This window comes from Mastigoproctus giganteus, chromosome 8, assembly GCF_048544385.1.
Source record: "Mastigoproctus giganteus isolate SK-2022 chromosome 8, ASM4854438v1, whole genome shotgun sequence".
Taxonomy (NCBI): domain Eukaryota; kingdom Metazoa; phylum Arthropoda; class Arachnida; order Uropygi; family Thelyphonidae; genus Mastigoproctus; species Mastigoproctus giganteus.
The window spans coordinates 82,997,646-83,015,727 of NC_143582.1; positions in this window are offsets into that span (position 1 = coordinate 82,997,646).

Genomic DNA, 18,082 nt, shown 5'->3' on the forward strand with positions numbered 1-18,082 from the left:
GTACTAAATGAAATCTTTAAGTGTGCATTATCTGTACAAATGTATTCTGGGACTGATTGCAATATTCCGCGATCTAAAAACTGAATAGCTCAGAGGACAATTACCATCGGGAAAATGAAATTAACCACTTTTATCGATGAAGACGTACTAATTGTGTAGTATAAGGGGGCACTGGCCAAAATATATATAAATAAATAAAATAAAAATTATAATTCCATCAGTAAAAATAAATAACAGAAATAAGAGATAAATATTATATAAAAATAAACAACCTATGTTTTCCTCTTCACGTAGGTAACAATCCATTCCTTGCAATGTAGTGTGTCCACGTATACTTATGGCAGCGACAATGATTATTTTAAGGCACTGGATGCTTATCATGCGTATCTGTATGGTGTATTTTTCGTATAACTATTGTACACGGGCCAATTTGCATATTGTGAGGATTGGAAACCCGGAATTGCTCATGTGGGGGAAACCCATGGGTGAACCACTCACCGCCTGAAGTCGGCTAACTGCATACTCAATTGAAGAGGAGTAGAATTCCTTCAGTCTATGAAGGGCTGTGACCCAGACAATCGAGATGACGGCGACGTACCGTGCAGACTAAGCTGCCACGAAGAACTTGTACAGAGCGGTCAATTAAAAACATGCAGCTACCAAAAAACGATTTCTTATTTAAAATCCAACCATTTTAAAATCAGAACTCGAATGTAGGTCACAAGCGGATTAAGGAATATTGAAAGAATGAAACCAAACCACTAAAAAAAAAAAAAAGTCCTTATTTTAGCACATCCAGTGACTTGCACGTTAAAAATAAACAAACAATTTTTAGGAATTCCTATAATCGGATTATGTAAACTAAATACATGGTCTGCAGAAATGGAATTTAGGTAGGATAATCGTTTTATGACACGTGGATAAACTTCATGTGACCGAACAAGAATCAGGTCCACATAAAGAGGACAGTCAAGCTGTGGAGTGGTTAAGGGAGAGCCGGTTAAGCTAGAATACCCTACACTGTACACTAGGTTAAGAGCCGAAACTAGAAAAAAAAAGTCACAGTTACAATAGCTTATAATTCTATGAATCAAAAATATATTTTCACTTTGAAGATTATTTATTCATGTTCAGAGTTAGAATTTTTGCAACTACCTATTTAATGAGCAAGAACACTTAACTTCCCACAAAAATGCATGCGGATTTTTTATTTTTTTTAATTTTTTGACAATTTTTCCTCTAAAGTACCATATGTACTTCATTCATACATCTGAGAATATAATAAACAAGGGTGAACCGGTAGATAGACCACGGGGTTACTTTTGACCGTGAGATTCCAACACATCCCAACGCCCTTAACCTAATATAGCTGAGTGGTCAAACACAGAGCGGTGAATTGTAAGTTAATGACGGCATCCAGGGTTTCCCCTATATCCGTAAACAGAGCGGTGAGTGACCGTAGCTCAAGCCCGAGACTACTAAATACGGTGCTGTTATTGTATTCTTTCTATCTTTGATTTCCCCTGACCCTGTGTGGCCGCTGCGGAATATAAACAGAAATTTTAACGGCCACCGTAGTCGAGCGGTGAAGAGAGAGTGTACAGACGCGCATGCGATCGAATGGCCGTGGTTCAAGCCCGCATGAATACTAAATACGCTGATGTTATTGTATTTTGTCTATCCCGTAAAATCCTCTTACGTGGTTTTCCCAGAGTATAAACAGAAACGTATTTATTTATGTTTTTTTAAGTGTTAAGTAAACAACAGCTACTTGACGTCATCGACCTTTCGACCACGAGGAAATATATTCATAGAAAAATTCCCTACACTTCTATAGTATAATCATAAGGGCTGAATAAGTACTGACCGTTAAAAATGGATTATGCACAAACGTTTTGTTTTGTTTTTTTCAGTCAAAATGGGCACATTGACGTATGATCGGCAGTGGAATCAATATCCTTAAATGGGATCCTTCTTTTAAATATAAATCATTTAAACCCAAAAACTTGATTTTTGGATAGTCACTTTAGAAACTGAGATAATAACAAAAATGTGATTAGAAACTATTATGAAACACTAGCATTTTAAGGCAAATATTATAAATTAAAAATGCATGCAATTTTTTTTTTCAGCCTCAATGAAAATTTAAATAGTTACACTGAGACATTTAAACCTGTTTTACTCTCGCTACTTGGCAACAACATTGGGTTTAAATTAATTAAGCTAATTCAAGTGTGCAAGGTGACGTGTCGTATTTTGGTTGTCGTGCGGGGTATGGTATTCAACCAAAATGGGTGTCAATGAATTTAAGACACCCATTTTGGCCAGCATTAAATTTTCATTAATAATTTCAGATTTTTTTAAAACGCTTACGCTGTTGCAATAAACGTTCAGTGAGGATTTGATGAACAAGAACCGAATTGCATTTCCTAAGTGCAAGCTGCAAAAATCTCCGAAAGTGCTAGAGATGTATTGTTTCTAAAACTTACGATTAATGTTTGAATTGATAATTTATTGTAAACTCATCTGACCTGGTTGTCGTGCCGGAGTATAAACAAGAAAATATACGGAAAAGTAATAAAAATATAAAGACTAAGGGCGTTAAAACAAATATACACAAAGTAGCTTTCGGAGCGATGTACCCCTTTATCATTTATGAAGTTGATCAAAGCCCACGCCTTTATGAACTTCATAAATTCTTCTGACGCCCAAGGCGTTTTGCTAATATTCCAGAACAAGTGCAATTATAAACAGATTTGATTTAAAATTCAGCTATGAATACACACAATTTTATAAATTAATATGCTACAATACATTTAATCTCAAAGAAATAAAATACGAATAATAGAAATAAATAAATAAAAAAACGGGTCGTACTTGCATTAGTGGGATGGTTTGTCCATACTTCGTTAAAAAAAAGTGCTTCGTGTAAACAAGTCCCCTCTCCTCCAAAAAAACCAAGGTGCCCCAGGTGAGGCGAGCACCACACTTCGGAAACACACCTTGGTGATTTGGTCTATGATAAGTAAATGAGAAGAAATTTGAAAATTATTAAAGAAACATAATGCATAAATCCGGCACGTGCGTCGCTTTTTTTTTTTTTTTTTTAAGTCCGGCTAGCCTACTTCCCCTCTGCCTTTAATACGGTCCACGATACTTGAGCAAATATTCATAAAGTGTAGGATTTAATAACTGGAATGCTCTGGTGCATTAAGTAAACTATCAACCGGAACTACGTTCCTTTTTAACTTTAGCACAGTTTTAACATTCATGCATTTAAGATTTCTTTTCGAAATTTGAGGTTTATAAGGCGCTGAAGTGTTGGTAAATTAAATGAGGAAAGTCTATTCGCAAGTGGGAACGTACTTCCGATATTCAATTTCAAAAGTTCCACTAATAATCCGCATGCGAATAACAGCCGGAGACTAATAAAGGTTAAGCCTTTTCAATCGTGGTTATAGTTATCCGATCTCAGCAGAGGGAGTCGGGCTTTCTATGTAAGGTATTCCGGATTTTTTAGCCCCACAACATGCAAACAGGCATGCGCACACACACTCGTTTATTAAAAATAAAAAGCAGAGCAATATTATCTTAAATATTAATGCGCGATATCAGAAATTTACCAATGTTTTATACCCTGCGTCTCTTTAAAATATTTCATAAATTTCAACCATAAATACAGAACAATTACTAAACTTTCCTTTTGATAATTCGAACCAACATTTTTAAATAACAATAACCAAAGAAACCGGAAGTTTCTTGGACAAGTAGATAAGCTAAATATGGACAGTAGATAATCAAATAAAATATGGACATAATAGATAATCAAAATAAGCTCTAGTTGGTAATTTTGCGAACACTCTCACGAACGTATCTTAAGATAGCAGAAGTCGAGGTAATTAGCTCATTAAACACTATTCATTGTGCTTCCGTTCATATAACAAGTAAAAAATAATCAGTGATACGTTCCATTTTTTTTTTTTTTTTTAAACAAGTTCGTTAATGTATGCAGTGCGTTACATTTCAGGCATGCTAGCAAATAGTAATAATTCAAAAAAAAAAAAAAAAGAGAGCAAAATTCAACGACTTTTATGCGGGAACATTTCGTTTTGGTGCATCCGCAGCATTGCCCATTAACTCCTCCAACCAGCGTATGCCTACAAACATAATATCCGGTGCTTCGTCTACAATATCACAAAATCAAAAATATACTCTGCCATGTGGGAGATCAGCCAGGAATTAACAGGGATTCGTGACGCTGAATTGGTAAAGAAATACGTACTTCGATGCCTCATCCCATACCTTTCTATGCAGCAACTATTTGGTCCTCTGTCCCTACAACACACTTCAACAAGCTCTTCAGCCTGGAATATTGGCTCCTGAAATTACTAAACCGGCAAACTGGAAACCAATACATTATTTCCAGGGATCAACTCTTCATCAATCTCGAAGTTACCGTGGGAACAACAGATTGTGGCAGCGAACCTACTTGCACTAGCCAGACCAATCACAGGACGCCTAGAAGACCCTGATAACACAGACCTGATTAAAACTCCCCGAATTGCTGGAAGAAGTCAAGTGGACCCAAAGCTCCCACTGAGAATCAGTTTAAAACAACCTAAAAGGACTGAGATGGATGTCTGCAGGAAACGCCGTAGATGTAACCAACAATCTGGCCATCGATCTTGATAAATTCTACCAGCAGAATACATGCGGAAGCCAGAAGCTAATGGACACATACACAAATCTATCTTTTTTACTCTCAAGAACACCACCAGAAGGAAAACAACATGCTACGACAATTCCTCCATGACAGGATAAATATAAAATAAAATAAAAGTGAAGCTATTACTGATCTCCTCCCTTGATATCTATCACACAAGACGCCTGAGCAGAGTTAGTCAGGAAAGAAGAGATGCTATGGACAACAACCAGTGATGAACTGCTTCAATAAAAGATATCCTTTATATTATTGTACATATTTTTCATAATACTGTACAGCGCAATTTTAATAAAATAATGTTTTTCTTAATTTGAGATACTTCGGTTTACCCAGCTTCGTTTGTGCCGTCTGGGCGGGAGGGACTCCTCACTTAGGTTGGGTGGGGTATGCCGCTTGCTCGATGAGATCAATCACCCCCCCCCTTCCTCCTCCTCCTTTCCGAGCTATTGTCACTCTCTCCACAACTGGAGGTTAGCCTGTGCAGCCATTGCTCCTTAAAGCTCTTCAAACAGAGAAGTTTTTCCTGATTTATTTTCTGCTTTATTAGTTTAAATTGTCATATTAACTTATTTTCTAGAGTAGCTTTATATTCCTAGTTACGATACTTAGTTTAAAGTTTAACTTAGACAGAGATTTCGTAGATATTACTTAGTATCGGTAACGGTATCAAATCCACGTGTCACAAATTGAACGAGAGGTCTTTTAACCAAATTTAGTCGATTTATTAACCAATTGTTATATCAAATTATCTTCTATAAGTAGATTATAGACCTAGTCAGGATCCTTAGTTTATTCTAAATTGAGATAGCGAGAATTCGAAGCTAATCAATACTTACGAGTCCGTAGAAATACCGTTCGTGAATTCCCGCCATTTTTACACGATAGCATAAGCTTAGTGTAGTAAAGTTCATAATATAATATTGTCAATTAATCAGTAAATCTATTAATCTTGATAAACTTTATTGTCAATTAAATTGTATTTTTAACTCTATAAATATATATAACGACTTAATCGTAACAAATAATTAATACATAACTATAGTGGTACACGTGATACGGAAGTTGTATAAAGGGAACACTAGATACCGAAAAAAAAAAAAAAAAAAAAATATATATATATATATATATAACATAACTGTTTTGGGATATAACTTAAGGATTTAATTTTTGTTTTAAATTTTATTGAATTAAATTGGAATCATGACTCTGACCAGAGCAGCAAAGCAAAAGGCTCAAGCTAATGGGAGTGCTGTGGTTCAGGGGAGAACTGAGGGGGGGGCAGTTGCCCTCTGAATCACAGTCTATTAAAATGCACTGTTTGCTTGATGTTTGCGGAGCAGTCGGGTACGGGACATGATACTGCCAAGGGGGATATCTTTGTGTGTGCACGATGTAAGGAGTGCAAGGAAATCAGGCGACAACTCAGCGTTGTTATGGGCCATGAGACCTTGAAGGACAGGGTGGATGCCCTCGAAGGAAATAAATTGAGGGGCCCATCAAGCTCTCAGCTGCAAACATCAACGCCAGAGCTTGCACTTGGTCATCAGGCAACACAGGGGCAGCCCCCTAGGCAGAATGCGCTGGTCCCACAGGAACTAGTAGTTGTTGGTGACTCTATTGTCAGGGAAACGGGGAACATGCTTTATAAAAAGGATAGGTGGAATAGGACCAGGGTATGTCTGTCAGGGGCAAAGGTTGATGACGTTGTAGAGCGGATATCATCTTTTAAGGGCACAAAAGGTGATATAGTTGTACACGTTGGCACTAATGATATTAAGAGTAGGAGACCGGCGGAATTACTTAGCAAGTACAGGTCACTGTTGAAAAAAAGCCGTGAATTAGGGTTGAACTTGAAAGTGTCTGCAATTCTGCCCAGACACGATAGGAGGGAGTATATGATGAGAGCCTTGTCGATCAATTCGGCCCTGGAGGGATTGTGCAAGGCTCAAGGGGTAGAATTTTTTTCAGCCTGGACTGTACTTGTTAACAGGAGAGATTGCTTCTACAGGGATGGGATACACTTAAATAGAAAGGGTGCAAGAATTTTTGCTGATGCTGTCGAGGCAGTGTTAGGTGGGTCGGAAAACTGCTAGTTGGGGGGGATACAAGGACTAATAGATTAACAGTAGCCACTGGCAGAGGTGGAAGTGATTCTTGCACTGCTTCTATTCAAATGAGCAGAAGTCTGAAAAACAAGATGCAGGATATTTCAGAGACTGCTGGTAGTCATTGCGTTACAAGTAAACACATGGGTTGTGTTAGGGTAGCTAAGAATAGAAACAGGTGCATGTATACCTGCGTGTACACCAATGTAGGAGTTTGGTAAATAAATTTGATGAATTTGAGGTATTGCTCAAAACATCAAAGGCAGATATTGTTGGGATATCAGAGACGTGGTGTCACACAGATATAAGTAATGCGGAACTGGAATTTGGGGAATACAATGTATATAGAAAGGATAGACAGGCCAGGAGGGGAGGAGGGGTTATGCTATTAATTAAGAAACACATAAAGTCAAAGGAAGTGAAGCCAGTTGACATCGATGGACAGGGCAGTGTCGAGTCAGTTTGGTGTGACATAAGCATAGGGAAATCAAAATTGAGAGTAGGAGTGTGCTATAGGCCTAAGGACTCTGATGAGTATAATAATATATTGTACAGGGAAATAGAGTGGGCCAGTAAATCAGAGAGTCTTATAATGGGGGATTTTAATTTCCCAGATATTGACTGGAATTTGTGGGTTGGTCACTCGCACACTAGCAAGGCTTTTGTGGATTTATTGGATGATTGTTTTCTACATCAGCATGTTCGTGAGGCAACAAGAGGGAGCAATACTCTTGATCTGATTATCAGTAGTGATTCTTCATGCATTAAGAACCTGCAGATAAATGAACCACTAGGTGGCAGTGATCACAGTGTGTTGAAGTGGGATTTACTCAAGGAGGTAACTACCATCAGAGGTAAAGGGAAGGGTTTTTGTTTTCGTAAAGGCGACTATGATGGTCTGAGACAGTATTTAAATTCTATACAGTGGGACCAACTGATGATGTTACCAACAGCAAACTCAAAATGGGAAGCATTCAAGGAACTAATCTTGGTGGCTACCAGGCTTTACATACCAACTAAGAAATATTGTTCAAGGTTTAGGCCTAAATGGTTGTCAGATGGACTAATGAGACATGTGGCAGAGAAGAAAAATGCATGGGATACATACAAACTAATGGGTGACATGGAAGCCTATGATAGATATAAGTTGGTCTGTAACCAAGTCACAAAGGAGATTAGGCAGGCAAAGGCAGACTACGAAAAATCCTTGGCAAAGGATGCAAAGAAAAACAGAAAGGAGTTCTTTACATACTTGAACTCGAGAAGGAAAGGGATGAATCAGATTGGTCCACTGGATATTGATGGTTCAACAGTTGAGGATCCTGCTCAGGTGGCTAACAATCTAAACGAGTATTTTGCATCTACATTCACGCATGAGGAGTTATTCAGGAAGGAGAATGATGTAGGTAAAGTAAACATTGGCAGTGAGCTGGATGATTTTGTAATAACTGAGAGGAAAGTGGAGGAGAGATTGTTGAGGATAAACATAAAAAAGGCACCTGGGGTGGATGGGATCTATCCAGTTATATTAAAGGAGGCAGCAAAGGAAGTATGCAAACCCCTAGGCATAATTATGAGAGCTTCTTTGGACTCAGGGGAGGTACCCATAGACTGGAGATGTGCAAATGTAACCCCAATTCACAAAGGAGGATCAAAGGCTGACACAAGTAATTATAGACCTGTTAGTTTAACTTCTGTTCCAGGTAAATTAATGGAGGCACTGGTTAAAGAAGCACTGCAGGATCATCTAGACAAGAATTCAGTTATAGCTCAGACGCAGCATGGTTTTGTTAAGGGCAGGTCTTGCCTGACCAATTTGATTGGATACTATGATGTAGTCACAAAAGAACTGGATGCAGGGAATAACTTTGATATTATATATTTGGATCTTAGAAAGGCTTTTGATACTGTTGCACATGGAAGACTGCTGCACAAATTGGAGCAGTGTGGCATTGGAGGCAAATTGCTGCTATGGATAAGGGGATGGTTGAGTGGCAGAAGACAGAGAGTGGTAATCAATGGACACTGCTCAACGTGGACTAATGTTATTAGTGGAGTTCCTCAAGGTTCAGTGTTGGGTCCATTGTTGTTTTCGGTGTTTATGAATGATATTGATGATGGGATATCAAGTTTAATGTCTAAGTTTGCAGATGATACAAAGGTTGGCAGGGTCGTTAAGGACACTACTGACGCTATGCTGTCTGGAAACGGATCTGGAAAGGTTGAACAGATGGGCTGAGAGGTGGCAAATGAAGTTTAACATTGACAAATGTAAAGTACTACATATGGGTAACAGTAACCTCAGAGCAATGTATCAACTCTGAGGTACTACACTGACAGTGGTGGAGAATGAAAAGGACCTGGGGGTAACTGTGCAGGCAGATATGAAGTTCTCTGAGCAGTGCAGACGAGCTGCAAGAGTAGCTCATGGTGTCTTGTCAATGATATACAGGAGTTTTTCTAGCAGGGATAAGGAGGTGATCATTCCCTTGTATAAGGCAATGGTTAGGCCACATCTTGAGTACTGTATACAGGTCTGGAGGCCTCATTTCAAGAAGGATGTAGAGCTGCTGGAACGGGTACAGAGAAGGGCAACAAGATTAGTAAATGGAACAAATGGTTGCTCTTACGAAGAAAGGCTTAAGTTTTGCAAATTACAGAGTCTGGAGACTAGGCACCGGCGAGGTGATCTGATAGAGGTGTATAAGGCTTTGAATGGTTTGAGCATGCTCAATGCCAATGGGATTCTTCATCTTTCTCAGAATAATCACCTCAGAGGGCATAAATTCAAATTGAGGAAGGACGGATGTCGGATAGATGTGCGGAAATTTGCCTTTAGTCAGCGGGTGGTTGGTTGGTGGAACCGACTTCCATCACTTGTTGTTGAAGTTGATAGCCTAAACAAATTTAAAGCTCAACTGGACAGGTATTTCGAACGAACGGAGGGGTGAAATGGGAGAGGGTTTTTTTTTTTTTTTTTTTTGGCTGATGCTGAATAAGCTTGCTTCCTTGCATCATATGCCTCTACTAATGCTAATGCTAACTGGAAAAGAGATCGAAGCCATGACAGAGGGAGAGACCCACAAATACCTGGGGATGATGCAGGCTCAACAGTTACAGCCAGAAGCTAAAGGATACATATAAATCTACAGTTATGACAGACCACCGGAAGGAAAATTGCCAAGACACGACAATGCTTCCCATGACACGATAAATGTATAATAAAATAAAGTGACGCCGTCACTGGTTCCCTCTCTTGGCATCTATTACTCCAAACATGCCTGGCAATGAGCATTAAGACAGTCAAGATTGAAGAGATACCACAGGCAAAAACCAGTGGCCTCAATCCTTTATATTTTTGTACATATTTCTCATGTTTTCGTACAGAACTTTTTGATAAAATAATATCCTTCTTAATTTGGGACACTTCTGTATTCCACAATTTTCAAATAGGTAAAATAAAAAAAAAATGTAAATTCTGTACCTTTCAGGTTAAGCATAGATGTGCTCCATGTAACCCCCGGACATATGTCTCTGCCTTAATCTCTGAATGCTGTCGATGGGGGTGACTCTTGAGCATAGCAATAAATAGATTTAATTAATAAATAAATAAATAATAAACAAACAAACGAAAGATGGGCAAAGAAGACACTCCATAGTAGACACTACAATGACCTCCATCAAGATCATATAGATAAAATGACTCCCAATGCAATGCATGGCTCACGAGAGGAACGCTCTTCCCCGAGACTGAAGGATTCATGCTCGCCATCCAAGACCAGGTAATCAACACCAGAAACTACATCGCAAAGGAGTCTGGAGTGTCAGATGACACATGTCGACGATGCCATTGGCCTCAGAAACGATCCAACACATCACAGCAGGGTGCAAGAAGGTGATCACCCAGACTGAGTACACTCGTAGACACAACCAAGTAGCCAGGATAACACATCGGAAGCTAGCAAGAAAATACCAGTTGATCAAAGAAAGTGTACCGTATTACAAGTACGAACCCCAGGCAGTACTAGAGACCCCAACCCATGGGCTGTACTGGGACCGCGCCATAATAATGGACATGTGCTCCATGTCCATTATTATGGCGACATAACCCTTGTCGACAAGAAGGAAAAGGCTACCTATCTGATTGACATAGCAGTGCCCAACACTAGCAACCTTCAGAAAATCCACGAGGAAACAATCAGGAAGTGCACAAAAACCTAAGACAGGAGATCAAAGAGATGTGGTATGTGCAACGAGTAACGACCATCCCGATCATCGTGTCAAACACCGGTATGGTGCCAAACCGCCTAGCAGCAATAGGTCTCCCAGTGAACACCTACAAGGAACTCCAGAAAGTCGCAATCCTGAACACCTGTAAGACAGTCAGAGAGTTCCTCGACCAACAGTAACACCAGACATAACAGCAACCACCCTGTGTACTTGGTAGCAATACCTGTCGCTATGTGGAACCCACAATCAGGGAGAAATAATATAAGAGCAATAATAATTATAACAATAATAATAACCAGAGGGGGTTCCGCCCGCTGCTCGCTTAGTTCGCTAACCCCCAGTCAATATCAAATATACAAAAAAATGTCAACCTGCGCGGCATCATTACTGAAGCCGCTTCGGAAAGAGTTTCCTTCAAATGATCGACCGATTTGCTTAGACAGGCCGCTCGAGCGGCTTCTCGAAAAGTCTCACACTATGTTCACAGTTCTCACGTCTTCGAAACACCTTAGACGTTTCGCTACATGTAACAATAATTTCAAATGAAACCTCTCGACATCTCGCGGTGAGATGCTATTCAATCACTTTACACATTTTTTATTTCCCGTGTTATGCCACGTAAAATGTAGAGGTATGACGGAGTGAGTCAAATATTCTGCACCCCTCTCGTAATTATACTAACATTATAACGCACTGATCGAAATCTAATTAGGAAATGACCTATGTAATTATTTACCTGCGCATTTGTAGTGACGTAATTCCCCCGACCACTCGTACACGTCACCCGCATCCCTCTTCTGCCATTGGCTCGAATAAATATCACCAGGAGGAAAACTTTTTTAATGTACGGAGAGAATAGGGTGATTCGCGTCCCCCCCCCCCAGCTCGCTGCTTTGGATAAAATAAAATAGAATACTTACAGAAGCTTTCGACACTGTGTGTCTCTTCCTCAGCTATGAATACATAAATACGTTATGATATCTATATAATATCGGTGTAGGTACACCACAGACAACTCTTAAAGAAAAACTACGATCGTAGTATGAAAAGGTATAATTTCATCTATATCTCATATTGTGATCATCCTTCACAACGAGTTACCAGGTGCAGTACTCCACTACCTAGAATAAGTAACACTTCACTAATAAAGAAGGCTGTGGGGGGGGTTGTTTGTGGGATGTTATTCTGGGGGGATAATTTTTTTCCTTTTATTATTTATTATTTATTATTTATTTCTTTAATAATAAATCACGTTAGCCTTCCAGACCCACCTCTTTTAACTTTGTATTTCTCAATTAAATTTCCCCCTTAATTTACCTCCCCTCCACGTTAACACCTGACTTGTATACTGCACAGAAGATCACAGATTCTGGGGGAATAATAGTTCGTGTATGTCTCCTCTGGACTGGCTGAGTATTCAGAATGACTCAATACTACACATGATAAACATATACAAATTTGTTTATATCACAGTATATACATTAAAGAATTGTATCATACAACATCAATTGGTATAATGTTAATAACTGGCATTATATGTGTGTTAAGATGTAAACTTAATAGCAAATGATATAATATGTCTCTTCGTGTCTTTCTGCTTTTTCTCCTTCTGGTTTAGGTTACATCTCATAACATTATTTTTTACTTTCTAACAGTTAAACTTCCCAACTGGAATTACCTCAGTGGGCTTAACACCTCTATGGATATTGTCCTAGATTTATAAATCCCCGCTATAATCTTTCATTAATTTATCCCTTCCAAAATAATTCAATCTTAATATCTTGTAACGTTTCAAGTACATAGAACACCTTTACTTCTTAACACCTTTACTTCTTAACTTAGAACATACCAGTCTCAAGTACATGTATCTAAATCTTCCTTGCTTTAACTTATCCTTGAGATGAAGTACATACATCTATGAACCCTTTTCTTCCTTTTATACTAATCAATACCAAATCTACTATCAACTAAATAAACATTTTTCTAAAGTCCTTCTCTTCAAATCTAGCTTAAAATTATTATCTCGTACTTACATAATAACTTAGGGAATCACTCTTTACACTACCTTTTTTTCAGTTCAGGGGCGACCATCATCAACAGCATAGGGCATCATCAGGCTCCAACTGGAATTTTTCATCGGCCAAGTACTGCTGTTCATCTACAGGGATTCTCCTACGTTCAGGAACTCGCTCTTCTTTCCATACGGCTATTAAATAAGTTGCTCCGGCCTGCTTTTTGGGCGCCTGATCAGTTCGACGAAACTGGGAAGCATAATAGAATTATCAGGACTCTTCCTACTACTTTATTAAGAAGCCTGGCTATGTAGCTCTTCCTTATCTTGCTATACCGAGGCTTTTCGATCCTTTTTTTTCTCAGCTCCAGCATAGGTGTTTCCATCTTTCAACGGTTATCTCCTTCCTATTCCAACAACTCTTAAACAGCAACTCATTACTCTGTCCGCTACCTTCTGGCGATTCTCCCGGCACTTCTCGGGATTTCTTTCCAGCCGCACATCACTCAGGCATCTCCACGGGAACTCTCTAAACTTCCACACTGCCAAAACTCACAACTCTCCCACAAAAAAAACCTCTCTCTCCTGTCTTGCATCTCCTTTTTGTTTCAGCCGCTCATTCTATTTTGATCCAATCGTCGTTCGTTCTCCATCATCTCATTATTCTCATTCGCTCTCTCCCACTTCTTCCGTTTTTCTTGGCCCTTCCCTCTCCTGGGGTAACTTCCTGTTTACGAAATTTCCATCAACTTCGATGAACTACTGGGCGTCTAGAAATTTCTAGATATTTCCTTGTGATCATTCCCGATTCACTTACCGCTATTAGTCCACTCTGTTTTTTCTCTACCCCTCCTTGAAATTAATAAGTGCTCAAGGAGTCGGTCTGTTTCATCTAGCGGCTAGCCATTACCACAGGTGTATGCCACATCCAGGGTCTCCTTCACCCTCTTAGTTCTTAAAATCTTCCTCTCCACAAGGGGGAGTTGGTTCCCTTGTTCTTTCCTTCCAAAGAGTTGCTCACTTTCTGTTTATGCGACCATGAACTGGCCTTACAGTGCTCCCATTGTCTTGTGTACCGTCCTGCTACCCCCCGTTGTTACGTTAATCCTCCCCTACTTGACTGTATGGTACAGAGCGATCGCAATCTAAGCTGAAATCATCCTATGTACATAATATTATTTAATATATACATTTTTTTTCTTGTTATGTTATAATATTTATAACATAACATTCGCTAGTATAAGTGTAAGAATTTTGTTCTTACAAGGCTATTATTATTTATTCTTGGTGGGCGCCATCACCCAGACGGACCGTTTCAAAGCTAGTTGGCTTTTCATCGGTGTGTGCCTTTCACACTATGATCGTAGTTTTTCTTTAAAAGTTGTTTATGGTGTATCTACACCGATATTATATAGATATAGAATCTTAAAATATTCTGCCTTGTTGCATTTAGTTTATTTAAATAAATACGTTACATATGGAAATTAAGATTGGTACCGCGTGGTCGTGTTAGATAAACATAGTGCTTGACCACGCTTAAAGAGAAGTCTGTTTTACCACAGTAAAACAAGCAGCTTCCGTTATGTATTTTTGTATTTGTTACGTATTCCACGTAACCTACATCCCTCTTCTCCCATTGGCTGAATAAATATCATTAGGAGGAAAATTATTTCAATATACAGAAAGATAATAGCCGGATTTCTATTGGTCCAATTTAAATTTGGTTTTAATGGCCGACAAATCTCCTTAAAAAGGCCTAATATACAATTTCATGAAAATCCGTCCACTGGGAATGAAGTTGGTACATGGATACATACCAGACGAATGGACACTCTGAAGACACAACAGGCACAGATGCTAACGCGTCTAAAAGTAAACGGAAAATCCAAATGGATTTTATTATTTTCACGTTTTCTTATAGTATTCTGCAGCAGGTCATACTTTCTATATTTTCTTTTTAATAGTTTTTTCTTTTTCTTTTTTTTTTTAAGAAACATAGAACAAAGTCAGCATTCTACGTGAAATAAAATAATTTTAAAACTGATATGAGATCAAACAAAACGTAGCAATTATGGTACAGTATGCCAATATAATAAATATTGTTATACGTTTTTATTAATCTTCTAGACGTGCGTTATGAAGGGAACAAATCGAATGCGGCCCACTAATGGCAAAACTTGTCCCTCAACAAATAATTCTTATTATAAGCAGAAGTATGCCGAATCTGCAGAAAGCAAAAAGAGTATTCCGGAAACAATTTTTAAATTAATTTTTTTTTTTTTTTTTTTTTTTTTTTACCCTTTGAGAAAACTTAGAATATTGTAAACAGTAGAGGATTTTGAAAAGGGTGCAGAGGAAGGATCCGGACATTGTGTAGCAATAATTGTATTTGCCAAAGTCTGCTTAATTATTTCTCGCCCTCTCGGAAAATGGCACAAAGTCCGCCACTGCATAGAAAAATTTATTTTTATTATTTTCAGAAGAACTGACCCACATTTTTAATTTAATCCAAAAGGAAAAGGTTACAATACCTGACTTTGAAGAAGAAAAAAAAAAAAAAATGTTCACTACAAAAATGGCAACCATAAAAAAAAAAAAAAAAATAGTACAGTCGAAGCTCTTCTTTATAGTGACTTCTTTTTAACTTCCCACACATTATAACGTCCTATGTGGTTGGTCCCAGCCAATTTTTCATTAACCTAATGCTATTTTATGAACAATCGATATAACGCCCTTCCGATATAACGACCGTTTTCCCATTTCTTGTGGTGTCGTTATATAGAGCTTCGATTGTACATGTACTCACCCTGGTTTTTTTTTTTTTTTTTTTTTTGATTTGGTAGTTGTTGGCGCATCGGCTTCTGTGGCCATATTACACCTCCCACGGTTTTTGCAGTACTTTGATCCAAGCCCGAGGCGGGAATCGAACCCGCGACCTTTGGGTTGCCGGGCAGGTACTTTACCCACTCGGCTAGCCCGGTCGGCTCTCACCCTGGTATTCCTAATTAGAACGAGAGTGTGTGTGTGTGTGTGCGTGCGCATACGTTACTGACGCCTAATCATATTCCTATGCTCAACTCTCGGGTATAAGGTGAATGAGAAATGGTGGAAATAAAAAAAAAAAAACATCAAGAACACTAGGTTAACGTAACATCATTTACATAGTAACGAGATTTCAGCTTGACGATAGTGTCAACATTAAACCGAGATCAAATTCCACAAACAGAATATAACAAAGTTGAAAAAGAAACGTCAGGAGCCATGTGGTGCACAAATATGCAAGAGGACTAAAAGTAGGTTCAGAGAATAAGCCGGCGATTACCGCCAGCAAATCTGAACATCTAATTGAAACAAGTTATCTATGGGGGGGGAGGGGATTTGGCTACCATCTGCCTAATAAGTTACCATCTATTCAAAATCTCTGAGCGGTAAGGACGTAGTAAGGGAAGGCAATCCTAGAATTTTTTTAATTAAAAAAAATTAATTGTACAAATTTCCAATTTAAATTTTCGATCTTATCAATGAAAAGTTTAAAACACTTCAAACTATTTAATACCCATGGTTCATGGGTATTAAATAATTTAGTTAATTAAAGTTACATTTATACTAAAAAAATAGTATATATATATGTTATTTTTTATTTTATTTATTCTTTTTATAAAATAAAAAGAATAAAAAAAATAAAAATTTATTTTAATTATTCTGTACCACTGGAAAAAATCACAACAAAACCCAAGTCCTGAACATGGTATTTGAACCCGAATAGTTTCAACACCAACAACTAAGGACGTCATGGTATCCACTCCAGCAAACTGCAGTATGTAAATTCGGCATTGGTGAACACTAAAGAATTGCAACAAATTAACTGAATAATATCACTTCATAGAGGGGGGAAAGAGAAAAAAAAAACACAAAGTGCCTAACATAGTTAAAAGCATCTACTAAAAATAAATAAGCAACCATTTCAGTGCTCTTATGCCACAGTGATACATATAAACATAACATTCTTTAATAAATAATTAGAAGATTGTTACTTTTTTAACAGGGGTTGGATTAGCCCATCTTTCGGACTATAGGCAACAATTTTCATTTCCCCTCTTCGGAAGGCAACGTAAAAATCAGTATGCAAAAAAAAAAAAAAAAAAAAAAATTATTTTCAGGCACAAAATAATCGCATTTTGCTGGTAATAACGCTCCACTTCTCGCTCTCCTCCCCTCAACCTAATAAAATCATCTAGTTTGAATAAGACTTCCTTGGTAAGTTGCAAAGCAAACGTTAATTTATGATAAATGTTTCTTGAGTGGATACCTAAAGAAATATTTTTTGCAGATAGCACCCCTTTTTTCTATTATTTTTAACTTATTCGAAGTTTTAAAGCATATTTTTTTTTTTATCGGTGAAATTACGATTTAAATTTTTATCGGTGATTTTACGATGTAAATCTCTTAATCTAAACTTTCATATTACGTATTTATTAAAAGAAAGCTTATGCATTTGAAATTAAATAATAATTTAATAAAATACTTACTTAGAATTCTTTCTTTCACATAAATATCTGAACTGCACTCTATCAAGACTTCCAAGCAAATGTACCACAAATCGAAATAGTAAAACGCTGAACTGGGAAATAAACCAAATGCACAAACGATGAACAAATGTCAACCAAGGTCAGAATAAAAATTCGCGCAGACGACTTACTGCAAGTAGTTCTAACATTTCTATCACACGAGTCATGCAATCTAGAAAACATTTATAAAATGGATTTTTAGCAGTAATATTATCACGGTTTAATAAAATCCCAGAGGCCTTCTATATTATGCTTCAGGGTTTGAAAACTTTTTTTTTTGTTGTTTTTTAATGACTTGGGGAAATAAAATTTCATACAAAGAAAAATCGGAGAAAGAACAGAGAGTATAGAGAATTAAAATAAAAAATAAAAACAATGCCAAATCAAATGAAAATCTTAATTTTACATTACATTTCTTTTATTGAAGAATTTTCAGTCGACGAAC